Source organism: Procambarus clarkii, unplaced genomic scaffold, assembly GCF_040958095.1.
Source record: "Procambarus clarkii isolate CNS0578487 unplaced genomic scaffold, FALCON_Pclarkii_2.0 HiC_scaffold_135, whole genome shotgun sequence".
NCBI lineage: Eukaryota > Metazoa > Arthropoda > Malacostraca > Decapoda > Cambaridae > Procambarus > Procambarus clarkii.
In genome coordinates this window covers 1,313,012-1,326,592 of record NW_027189168.1, presented here as the reverse complement: position 1 = coordinate 1,326,592, position 13,581 = coordinate 1,313,012, and the positions used below count along the sequence as shown (strand labels likewise).

The 13,581-nt window shown below is 43.4% G+C and overlaps 1 long non-coding RNA gene across 1 annotated transcript; it reads right to left on the bottom strand.

The window, feature by feature from the left end:
* Positions 1-258: 258 nt before the first annotated feature.
* Positions 259-1,154, bottom strand: LOC138360957 (uncharacterized). The gene is made up of 3 exons (XR_011226725.1): positions 972-1,154; positions 709-835; positions 259-329 (listed from the first exon to the last, which is right to left on the bottom strand). It is a non-coding gene; the product is annotated as an uncharacterized lncRNA (long non-coding RNA).
* Positions 1,155-13,581: the final 12,427 nt, after the last annotated feature.

Sequence of the window (13,581 nt, the reverse complement as noted above, 5' to 3'; positions counted from 1 at the left end):
AAGAACACTGGCTTTGTATCTTTGGGGGCTCTCACTCCTACCGTTAAAGAATAATCCATTGTTTGTAGGGTTCAATATATACTAAATATATACTTAGTATATATTTTATACTAAGTATATATTTTATACTAAGTATATATTTTATACTAAGTATATATTTTATACTAAGTATATATTTTATACTAAGTATATATTTAGTATATACTTAGTATATTATGCCTAAGGGGTTTGCTATATGAAAATTTAAAAGTTGTTGTAGGGCATTCAAAATTTATTATCCTGATACATGTGAAAGGTGCTGCAACTGGGCCAAGTTTCAGCATCGCAGCCTAAATAGAGAGGGAGAAAAAAAATAAAAATTTTTTTAGACAATTTTGCAACAATGTTCAAATCATTTCACAGCCCACAATTGTGAACCGAAATCAGTTCTATGACACTTAGCTATGACCTTACTATATAATAAAGATTTGTGTGGTGGATTTTTATCCCAGATGTATTTAGTGCAATAATACAGATTTTGTAAATTTCCCAAAAATTCTATGCAACAATATGATATTTATAAATATTTATAAAATCAATAAATCTACGTAGAAAGAAAAGCTACCACAATATTTTAGAGGCATAAACTCTACATATAATGTGCAAGTTTCATGTAAATTGAATAATAAATAAAGTCTGTGAAATCAGATAAAATTGTAAAATATTTACCTGCACAAACGGAGGTCAAAGTTCAGCCACCTTTAGCTGAGGTTGATGTTGACCAATATCATTCAAAATTTGCACCCTTGTAGATAGGCATGGGTTCAGTAAGGTGTGCAAGTTCCATGCAGATCGCCTGATAAATAAAATAAAAAAATATATTAACAAAAAAAAAAATAAAATAAAATAAAAAATTATATATTTGCCACCAGTTTTTATATGTACAAATATTTATGAAGTAATATCACAATATAACACTAAAACATACTAACCTAATATAATTGGTCAGAAATATGGGTCCTCAAGGTGGCACTGGAGTGGCACTAGTAGGCACCTGCGCCATAGCTGGGGGTCAGCCCCCTCAGGCGCCCTCAGGGGCCTTTCTTGGTTTGGTTGTGCGTCTCGTTGGTCTCTGCATATCCTTGTCCTTTTTGTTCAAGTACCAGTCCAGTTAGATTTGGAGTAGCAGGTGCAAGACCTAGAGTAGAAGGTGGAAAATGTGCGGTGGCAGAGAGTGGGATTGTGGGGGGGGGGGGGCAGCGGGCTGCAACACTTGCGGCTGAGTGGCCGCCTCGATCTTCACTCGTCAAAGTGCATAATCTACGGATTCTGGCCAGCTCGCACCTTCTACGGGCAGCTAGCATGCTTTCATAGTTTTCCTCATCTTCGTTTTGTACGTCATTTTGCAGTAAAAATAGCATAAATTGTGAGAGCGCGTCCACGATAGTTCCACCAGCTGAGGGACACAAAGAGTGACTGACTTTTAGCCAGCAAGCCCACCCATCTCTCACACGAGACTGTTGCCAATGAGTGAGTTTATATTCGTTTTATGCATAACACGTTATTTTCCACGATATTACGAAATATTAGACTACTACAACGTAAGACACAACACACCACGGCGCACCCAGGCCGCGAGAACCGGATTCAGGAAAGTCGCAGTGGGAAATTTGACTCTAATTACGTTATTTTTCAAGATAACATAAAACGGTTTGCACCACAGTGTTGCCAGAACGTTGTAGTATTTTTCAGAATTTTTCGTAAACTTTCGAAATTTTTCGGATTTGAGCATTAGATGTCCCCTAAACGGTAGGAGTGAGTATTCACTCCTACCGTTAAGGAGTGAATGCTCGCTCAGTACAATATTAATTCTTACCTACTGCTCTGGATTGAGCAGAGCCGTGGGTAAGAATCGTGCTTTGTCAGCAAGTGATATCAGTCAGTAGGTGACATCTGTGAGTAGGTGACACCTGTTGGTAGGTGACATCTGTCGGCAGGTGACATTAGACAAAAGGTGACATCTGAAAGTAGATGCCATCAGTCAATAGGTGACATCTAAAAAGTAGATGCCATCAGTCAGTAGGTGACATCTATCAGTAAGTGACATCTGTTAGTAGGTGACATCAGTCAGTAAATGTCAGCTGTAAGTAAACCTCGACCATGGCGACAGGAGTGACTTAACTGTCTGCTCATGTGCTAATTGTTCAGTCCTCTCTCAAACTATCTTACTAATATCTCACATAAATATTGCAAAAGGTGAAATACAACAATTATCTGCCAATCAATTTGAATGGTAATAATGTAGATGGACCTTAGCAAAGAAATAAATTAATGAAACAATTATAAATTTGATCTCAGGCTGAGATACAGTAATTAACTAGTTATAGCTCCCGAGTGCCTTGTTGATCGATGTTATTATGTATTGAACAGCTTTCATTAGTTGAAGACGCAAGGCGTCAGTTAATAACCAAACTGATTGGTTGACACCAGTATGTGATCATTACAACCCTTGAGCAATTGATAAGAGACAACACAATCTAAATGATTAGCGGAGACAGCTATTTAAATAAATGTAATGTTTCGTTAATGAATTTCGTAAATGAATAAATATGTTTAAGGCCAAGCCAAGTTTTACCCACGATAACTGCATCTTGCTTTATCTTTAGCAGTAAAGAATGCTATAATTTTGACGATACATTTTACTGAGGACCAGATGTCTCTCGTAGGTATACCATAGACCGGACACGCTGACCATAACTCCCTGGGACGACCAACTAACGACCAGTCTCCCCATTAATGATCAACGATGAATTCTCTACATCTCCAGTTCTGTCTCATATATGCGGTTATACAACAATAATAACCGGACCCTCTACCGGCATAACGTTCACCCTCTCGGCTACGACGATCACTCGGCGGGATCAAGTTCAAGTTCAAGGACGGGATAGAGGGATAGAGTAGATCTCTATCCTGAAAACTATTCTATTTCAAAAGAACAGAGTAGTTTATGCTATTTCTTCCCCTTACCGTCTGCCAGTGACACATACACCATCTGTCAGAGACACATGAGAACACACATGCACCGTCTGCCAGTGACACATGAGGACACACATGCACCGTCTGCCAGTGACACATGAGGACACACACGCACCGTCTGCCAGTGACACATGAGAACACACATGCACCGTCTGGCAGTGACACATGAGAACACACATGCACCGTCTGCCAGTGACACATGAGAACACACATGCACCGTCTGCCAGTGACACATGAAGACACATGCACCGTCTGCCAGAGACACATGAAGACACATGCACCGTCTGCCAGTAACACATGAGAACACACATGCACCGTCTGCCAGTGACACATGAGAACACACATGCACCGTCTGCCAGTGACGCATGAGGACACACACGCACCGTCTGCCAGTGACACATGAGAACACACATGCACCGTCTGCCAGTGACACATGAGGACACACACGCACCGTCTGCCAGTGACACATGAGGACACACACGCACCGTCTGCCAGTGACACATGAGGACACACACGCACCGTCTGCCAGTGACACATGAGAACACACATGCACCGTCTGCCAGTGACACACGAGGACACATGTACCGTCTGCCAGACACACATGAAGACACATGCACCGTCTGCCAGTGATACACGAGGACACATGCACCGTCTGCCAGTGACACATGAGGACACAGATAGTTCAATGACCTTGAATTGACACTCAATTCTTAATTGAGTCCATTGTGCAGACGAGAAGTCACAATAACGTGGCTGAAATATGTTGACCAAACCACACATTAGAAAATGAAGGGACGACGACGTTTCGGTCCGTCCTGGACCATTCTAACGTCGACAATTGACTTCAGAATGGTCCAGGACGGACCGAAACATCGTCGTCCCTTCGCTTTCTAGTGTGTGGTTTATACAACATTTTTCATTATATTCAATACCAGGCACGCAATTAAATGAAACTTTAAAAATGACGAAATGGTAAATTAACGAGCAATAAATAATTAACTCAAACTTTTAATATATAAATATTATTTAAATAAGGCGCATATAATATTGAAATATACCGACAAAATACGTTTATGCATTGGAGACAAATATTGCATTTATGACTCGAAGGAAAATCATTTCAAATATTTCGTCAAATAATTGCAGCTGTCATATTATTTGTACAGTAAAGTCTAATTTTATAGTGAAGCTGAAAAGGTAAGTGGGTAATTGTCTCTCTCTCTCTCTCTCTCTCTCTCTCTCTCTCTCTCTCTCTCTCTCTCTCTCTCTCTCTCTCTCTCTCTCTCTCTCTCTCTCTCTCTCTCTCTCTCTCTCTCTCTCTCTCTCTGTCTCTCTCTCTCTCTGTCTCTCTGTCTCTCTCTCTCTCTCTCTCTCTCTCTCTCTCTCTCTCTCTCTCTCTCTCTCTCTCTCTCTCTCTCTCTCTCTCTCTCTCTCTCTCTCTCTCTCTCTCTCTCTCTCCCTCTCTCTCTCTCTCTCTCTCTCTCTCTCTCCCTCTCTCTCTCCCTCTCTCTCTCTCTCTCTCTCTCTCTCTCTCTCTCTCTCTCTCTCTCTCTCTCTCTCTCTCTCTCTCTCTCTCTCTCTCTCTCTCTCTCTCTCTCTCTCTCTCTCTCTCTCACTCTCTCTCTCTCTCTCTCTCTCTCCCCCCCAGAGACATGGCTGGAACCCCCCTATCCCAGAGACATTGCTAGGACCCCCCTACCCCAGAAACATTGCGAGGACCCACTACCCCAGAGACATGGCAGGGACTCCCTACCCCAGTGACATGGCTAGGATCCCCCACCCCAGAATCATGGCAGGGACCCTCCCACCCCAGAGACATAGCTGGGGATCCCCCTACCCCAGAAACAGGGCAGAGACCCTCCTACCCCAGAGACTTGCCTGGGCACCACCGAGTCAGTAATTGATTCAGTATAATTCTTAGATTCTCACGACCAGAGACATTGTTACTCTGTGAGCACCATCAAGAGAGCCGGTAGCTGAGCGGACAGAACACTGTACTCGTGATCCTGTGGTCCAGGGTTCGATCCATGGCGCCGACGAGAAATAATGGGCAGAATTTTTTTCACCCTGATGCACCTGTTACCTATCAGTAAATAGGTACCTGGGAGTTAGTCAGCTGTCACGGGCTGCTTCCTATGGGTGGAGGCCTGGTCAAAGACCGGGCCGTGGGGACACTAAGCCCCAGAATCATCTCAAGATAACCACAAGACGAGCAGTACCCACAGAGAAGACCCAACTCCAATAGTGTTGTCAGAGACTATACCCAATGCTCTTTTAATTACTTGATATGTTGATTAGCGTAAACATCACTCATAATGGAGTTGATAACGTAGTGTGCAATTATAAATCACGAAAAATTAATATAGTCACAAATGTTTGGCTAGACCATTTCGTTCATGCGTGGCGGCTCACCTTCATTTTTAATTATATTTTCGACTTATCCGGTGAAGTGTCCGTTATTGATGACTCGTTTCTACGGCACCCATTATTGCTTGATTGAGTTCCTTGTTAACCTTCTGTAAAATGGAGGTGTGTACTCACCTAGTTGTGTTTGCGGGGGTTGAGCTCTGGCTCTTTGGTCCCGCCTCTCAACCGTCAATCAACAGGTGTACAGATTCATGAGCCTATCGGGCTCTAGTCATATCTACACTTGAAACTGTGTATGGAGTCAGCCTCCACCACATCACTTCCTAATGCATTCCATTTGTCAACCACTCTGACACTAAAAAAGTTCTTTCTAATATCTCTGTGGCTCATTTGGGCACTCAGTTTCCACCTGTGTCCCCTTGTGTGTGTGTGTGTGTGTGTGTGTGTGTGTGTGTGTGTGTGTGTGTGTGTGTGTGTGTGTGTAATTACCTATGTGTAGTTACAGGATGAGAGCTACGCTCGTATTGTCCCGTCTTCCCAGCACTCTTTGTCATATAACGTTTTGAAACTACTGACTGTCTTGGCCTCCACCACCTTCTCACCTAACTTGTTCCAGCCGTCTACCACTCTGTTTGCGAAAGTGAAATTTCTTATATTTCTTCGGCATCTGTGCTTAGCTAGTTTAAATCTATGACCTCTTGTTCTTAAAGTTCCAGGTCTCAGGAAATCTTCCCTATCGATTTTATCAATTCCTGTTACTATTTTGTATGTAGTGATCACATCACCTCTTTTTCTTCTGTCTTTTAGTTTTGGCATATTTAATGACTAACCTCTCCTCGTAGCTCTTGCCCTTCAGATCTGGGAGTCACTTAGTAGCATGTGTTTGCATCTTTTCCAGTTTGTTGATGTGTTTCTTAAGATATGGGAAACTAAACCACACCACACAACCGCTGCATATTCTAGCTTTGGCCTAACAAAAATCGTAAACAATTTCTTTATTATATCGCCATCAATGTATTTAAAAGCAATTCTGAAGTTAGAAAGCGTGGCATAGGCTCCTCGCACAATATTCTTTATGTGGTCCTCAGGTGATAGTTTTCTATCTAGAACCACCCCTAGATCTCTTTCTTTATCAGAATTCTTTAAAGATTTCTCACATAATATATAGGTTGATTGGGGTCTATGTTCTCCTATTCCACATCCCATAACATGGCATTTATTAACATTAAATTCCATTTGCCATGTGGTGCTCCATATACTTATTTTGTCCAGGTCATCTTGAAGGGCATGACAATCATCTAAGTTTCTTATCCTTCCTATTATCTTAGCATCATCAGCAAACATGTTCATATAATTCTGTATACCAACTGGTAGATCATTTATGTAGACAATAAACATCACTGGTGCAAGAACTGAACCCTGTGGTACTCCACTTGTGACATTTCTCCAGTCCGATACATTGCCTCTGATCACTGCCCTCATTTTTCTATCAGTTAGAAAATTTTTCATCCATGTTAGAAGCTTACCTGTCACCTTTCCAATATCTTCCAGTTTCCAGAACAACCTCTTATGTGGAACTCTGTCAAAAGCCTTTTTTAGGTCCAGATAGATGCAGTCAACCCAACCATCTCTTTCCTGTAATATCTCTGTTGCTCGATCATGGAAACTGAGTAAATTCGATACACAGGATCTTCCAGATCGACTTTTGTGTGTGTGTGTGTGTGTGTGTGTGTGTACTCACCTATTTGTAGTCACCTATTTGTGCTTGCGGGGGTTTAGCTCTGGCTCTTTGGGCCCCCCTCACAACTTTGGCCATAACATATCTACATTTAAAACTGTGTATGGAGTCAGCCTCCACCACATCACTGCCTAATGCATTCCATCCGTTAACTACTCTGACACTGAAAAAGTTTTTTCTAACGTCCCTGTGGCTCATTTGGGTACTCAGTTTTCACCTGTGTCCCCTTGTTCGCGTTCCACCAGTGTTGAATAGTTTATCCTTGTCTAACCTGTCAGTTTTGTAGGTAGTGATCAGGTCTCCCCTTATTCTTCTGTTTTCCAGTGTCGTAAGGTGCATTTCCCGCAGCCTTTCCTCGTAACTCATGCTTCTTAGTTCTGGGACTAGTCAAGTGGCATACCTCTGAACTTTTTCCAGCTTCGTCTTGTGCTTGACAAGGTACGGGCTCCATGCTGGGGCCGCTTACTCCAGGATTGGTCTTACATATCTGGCATACAAGATTCTGAATGATTCCTTACACAGATTCCTCGCATAAGCAGCAGACGTAATTTTTTTATGTGGGGCTCAGGAGACAGGTTTGGTGTGATATCAACTCCTAGATCTTTCTCTCTGTCCGTTTCATGAAGTACTCCATCTCCTATTCAGTATCCTGTGTCTGGCCTCTTGTTTCCACCGCCTAGTTTCATTACTTTGTATTTACTCAGGATGAAGCTTAGCAGCCTTTTGTTGGACCATTCATTCAGTCTAAATAGGTCATCTTGTAGCCTCCTTCTATCATCCTGTTTCAATCCTCTTCATAATTTTTGCATCATCAGCAAACAGTGAGAGAAACGAGTCTATACCCTCTGAGAGATCATTTACATATATCAGAAACAGTATAGGTCCAAGGGTTGACTCCTGCGGGACTCCACTTGTGACGTCTCGCCATTCAGAGACCTCCCCCCCTCACAGTGACTCGCGGTCTTCTGTTGCTTAGGTAATCCTTTATCCAATGGAGTACCTTCCCTTAGACTCCAGCCTGCATCTCCAGCTTTTTCACTAGCCTCTTGAGTGGTATTGTGTCAAAGGCTTTCTGGCAATCAAAAAATATGCAGTATGCCCACCCCTCTGTTTCTTGACTGATTTGTGTTGCCTGGTCGTAGAATTCAATTAACCCTGTGAGGCAGGACCTGCCATCCCTGACGCCATGTTGATGCTGTGTTACAAAGTTCATTCGTTCCAGATGTCCCACTAGCTTTCTTTGCACAATCTTCTCCATCAGCTTGCATGGTATTCAAGTTAGCGACACTGGCCTGTAGTTCAGTGCCTCCTGTCTATCCCCTTTCTTGTATATCGGGACTACATTAACCGCTTTCCCTATTCCTGGCAGTTCCCCTATTGCCAGTGATTTGTTATTCACTATGGAGAGTAGCAGGCACAGTGCTTCTTCTCCTTCCTTTAGTATCCAAGGGGAGATTCCATCTGAGCCTATAGCCTTTGTTACATCCAACTCTAGTAGAAACTTCCTTACTGGTAATCTCAAACTCTTGTAGTGGTTCCTGGTTAACTATTCCCTCTCTTATCTCTGGAATTTCTCCTTGTTCTAAGGTTAAGACCTCCTGGAATTTCTTACTCAGTTCCTCACACACTTCCTTGTCGTTTGTAGTGAATCCTTCTGCCCCCTATCCTTAATTCCATTACCTGTTCTTTACTTTTTTTTCTTCTGGAGTGGCTATGCAGCAATATAAGCTGAGTATTTTCCTTTCTTGCGGTGTCATTTTCGTATTGTCTTTCTGCCTCTCTTCTCATCCTGACATATTCATTCCTGGTACTCTGCTTTCTTTCTCTGATGTGTGTGTATGTGTGTACTCACCTATTTGTGCTTGCAATATCAAGCATTGACTCTTGGATCCCGCCATTTCAGCCATTGGTTCTTTACAGTAATGACTCCTGTCCCATTTCCCTATCATACCTAATTTTAAAATTATGAATAGATTATGTGTGTGTGTGTGTACTCACCTTATTGTACTCACCTAATTGTGCTTGAGGGGGTTGAGCTTTGGCTCTTTGGTCCCGCCTCTCAACCGTCAATCAACTGGTGTACAGATTCCTGAGCCTACTGGGCTCTATCATATCTACATTTGAAACTGTGTATGGAGTCAGCCTCCACCACATCACTTCCTAGTGCATTCCATTTACTAACTACTCTGACACTGAAAAAGTTCTTTCTAACGTCTCTGTGGCTCATTTGGGTACTCAGCTTCCATCTGTGTCCCCTTGTTTGCGTCCCTCCAGTGTTGAATAGTTCATCCTTGTTTACCCGGTCAATTCCCCTGAGGATTTTGTAGGTTGTGATCATGTCCCCCCTTAGTCTTCTGTCTTCCAGTGTCGTAAGGTGCATTTCCCGCAGCCTTTCCTCATAACTCATGCCTCTTAGTTCTGGGACTAGTCTAGTAGCAGACCTTTGGACTTTTTCCAGCTTCGTCTTGTGCTTGACAAGGTACGGGCTCCATGCTGGGGCCGCATACTCCAGGATAGGTCTTACATATGTTGTGTACAAGATCTGAATGATTCCTTACACAGGTTCCTGAACGCCGTTCTGATGTTAGCCAGCCTCGCATATGCCGCAGACGTTAGTTCTCTTTATGTGGGCTTCAGGAGACAGGTTTGGTGTGATATCAACTCCTAGATCTTTCTCTCTGTCTGTTTCATTAAGTACCTCATCTCCTATTCTGTATCCTGTGTCTGGCCTCCTGTTTCCACTGCCTAGTTTCATTACTTTGCATTTACTCGGGTTGAACTTCAACAGCCATTTGTTGGACCATTCACTCAGTCTGTCTAGGTCATCTTGTAGCCTCCTACTATCATCCTCTGTTTCAATCCTCCTCATAATTTTTGCATCGTCGGCAAACATTGAGAGAAACGAATCTTTACCCTCTGGGAGATCATTTACATATACCAGAAACAGTATAGGTCCAAGGACTGACCCCTGCGGGACTCCACTTGTAACGTCTCGCCAATCTGAGACCTCACCCCTCACACAGACTCGTTGTCTCCTGTTGCTTAGGTACTCCTCTATCCACCGGAGTACCTTCCCTTTCACTCCAGCCTGCGTCTCCAACTTTCGCACTAGCCTCTTGTGTGGCACTGTATCAAAGGCTTTCTGACAATCCAAAAATATGCAGTCTGCCCACCCTTCTCTTTCTTGCCTTATTTTTGTTGCCTGGTCCTTGAATTCAAGTAACCCTGTGAGGCAGGACCTGCCATCCCTGAAACCATGTTGATGCTGTGTTACAAAGTTCCTTCGCTCTAGATGCTCCACTAGTTTTTTTCGCACAATCTTCTCCATCAGCTTGCATGGTATGCAGGTTAGGGACACTGGCCTGTAGTTCAGTGCCTCCTGTCTATCCCCTTTCTTGTATATCGGGACTACGTTAGCTGCTTTCCAAATATCTGGCAGTTCCCCTGTTGCCAGTGATTTGTTTGTTGTTTTGTGTGTGTGTGTGTGTGTGTGTGTGTGTGTGTGTGTGTGTGTGTGTGTGTGTGTGTGTGTGTGTGTGTGTGTGTGTGTGTGTGTGTGTGTGTGTGTGTCGGCGGGGGTAGAGATGGATATTGACAACGCTCTGCTTGTATCTGTTAGGGCACTCACTACAAGCATTAAGGCACATGCCCAAGGTGATTTCCCTCGTGTAGGCATTAATGTGAAACTCTTCATTATTTTCCCAGCCTGATCCGGTTGTGGGTGGGAGCCGGTCGGCCGAGCAGACAGCACACTGAACTTGTGATCCTGTGGTCCCGGGTTCGATCCCGGGCACTGGCGAGAAACAATGGGCAGAGTTTCTTTCACCCTATGCCCCTGTTACCTAGCAGTAAAATAGGTACCTGGGTGCTAGCCAGCTGTCACGGGCTGCTTCCTGGGGGTGGAGGCCTGGTCGAGGACTGGGCCGTGGGGACACTGAAGCCCCGAAATCATCTCAAGTTAACCTCAAGATAACCGAGATCTGTTTAGTAAAAGCATCTTACCTTCTCTCACCATCCTGTCATGAATCTTTACACAGAACTTTGTGTTAAAGCATCCTTCAGCTACATAAGGCGCTCATTATCAGGTGAGTGGATAAATAATCCAGTCCGTACTCCTAAGGTTTCCCAACATCAAGAAACTGTCGCACTAAGGTGACCTTATCCTAACCTACTAGAGGACTCAAAACAGAAAACAGGACAGTATGTAAATTTCGCGAGCTTCTACCATTCTATAGTTCGACGATTTTAGGCCTTAGGTTGGGTATATATGTCAAAATGCGACGATCTATTAAGAGGACGGGTTTACCCAATAATCAACATACCTACAGTAGACGTCTAATGGCACTATTGCATAATTTCACCAATTTCACTTAGCCAATTTCAACCAGTTTCAACAGTTAATGGGTTGCAACAGCAAGTGCCAAAAGATGCGGACTTCACCTGTCAATGGTTGCTAGAAAGTACGAGCATTGAAAGGCATATTGAAGGTTCAAGACCACAAACTTAATTCCATCATAGACCGGGGATATTCTAACTGATCAATGACGGTTTTCCTCAGGAAGCGAAACTTTACTAAACACTGTCAAGACCACATATCATTTAACTCAAGTAGTTACCGGTGTATGCAAAATATATCATTTAAAACTATCTGTCAAATGGACAGTCGAAAGGTCAGGCACAATACGTTTCAATAAGAGACAGAAATGACATACACAGACATGATGGTAACAAAGTATGTGAAGACTTCCACTCATCCCTACTGAGCAAAGCAAAGCTCGAAGTCAGACGCAAAGCATAACTACTGCACAAGAAAGTCTGAGGAAAGTACTACACAGGAAATTTGTGCATTAATCTTGAATGTTCCCCAAGCCAACCGCATCAGAAAACTCTTGACCCCTTAAGGTTTCGTACCAAGTAAGTCAGGGCCTCCATGCCCCTTGGCGTGTCCAGTACTATAACCACTCTTGATCACCACTACAATTTTATCCCCATTGCCTCAGAGACACTTAGTGGCTGGAATAAAAGTGCTGCAAATTATTTTGAGGAACTGGGTTCTAAGCTAACTGAAACAAATAGAGACCCTACAGCCGCCAGTATCCTCTTTCAGGACTTAGTGTGGCGATCCAGAGAGGAAATGCTCACTGCATCCATGGTTCTTGCCCTCCATCTAAGGAAATAGAGGAACTCTATAACCTGTGACACGAATCCTTGTATCCTGCATGTAACCAATGTCGTAACCCTTTTTGTGTAATGCAATTGGAAATAAAATAATGTTAGACGTATGTATACATTCATATACAAAAATAATAGGGGTGGTACGAGAAGAAAATATCAAAATGTTCAGTGAGGATCCATAAGGTCTTCTCTGAGTACTCTTTATTTTCTTCTTGGAGGTTATGGGTCTCTACAATCATTTTGAGGGGGGGGGGATATTGAGAGGTGGTACCCCTCAATATCCACTACACCATACTCAGAGGTCTAAAGATCCCGGGGGGTAAATACCCCGGAATTCCTATCTCTTTAGGGCTCTAAGTATGGTGTAGTGGATACAAGTGCGTACCTGCCGTCTTGATGACCAGGGTTCGAGTCTCCTGGTGAGTGTGTGTGTCTAAAGTTCTACCTGGTTAGAAGGGATGCAGTACTCAGTACGGTTCATCACCTTTTTCCTTCCCTCTACCCGTTTGTAAACTCATGCTACAGCAAGTATCTAACTCTGCTATTCGGGGAACAGGAAATTGAATCACAAGAAGGTGTCCAACAGGGTGACCCCCTTGCTCCTTTTCTTTTCTGCCTAGTCATCAAGGAATTCACCGATAACCTGTCCAATGAGCTCAATATTTAGTTTTTGGACAATGGTATTCTAGCCGGCTCCCCAGCCTCACTCTTGGACGACATAAGAATAATTCAGGTGCAAGGAGCAAGTCTAGGCCTCACCCTGAACTTTTGCAAGTGCGAAATAACCTTCACCAACCAGCATATAATAGAGCAAATAAAGGTTGTTTTGCCTGATATTCATACAACCAACCCTGAGGACAGCACACTCCTAGGTGCTCCTCTTGGAGGGAATGCCATCGACGAGGTTCTTGGTAAGAAGATCGCTGACCTGAAGAGGATGAACGAGAGGATTGAAGACATCGATGCTCATGATGCACTTTACCTCATCACCAGATGCTTGTCCCTCCCCAGGCTGACCTACTTTCTAAGATGTTTGCCATCTTTTAACAATATTAAATTAGAAGAGTACGACAGCTTACTGAAATCAATGCTAGAAAAAGCCCTTAACCTTTCTCTCAGCGACTCACAGTGGAAACAGGCCTCCCCTTCCAGTCAGACTCGGGGGCCTTGGCGTGCGCACAGCAACACAAATTGATGTACCAGCGCTCCTGTCCTCTTTAGTGGCGTCTGACAACTTGGTGAAGGAAATCCTACCTGAGCACCTAGTTCAACGGGCAGGTGTACAT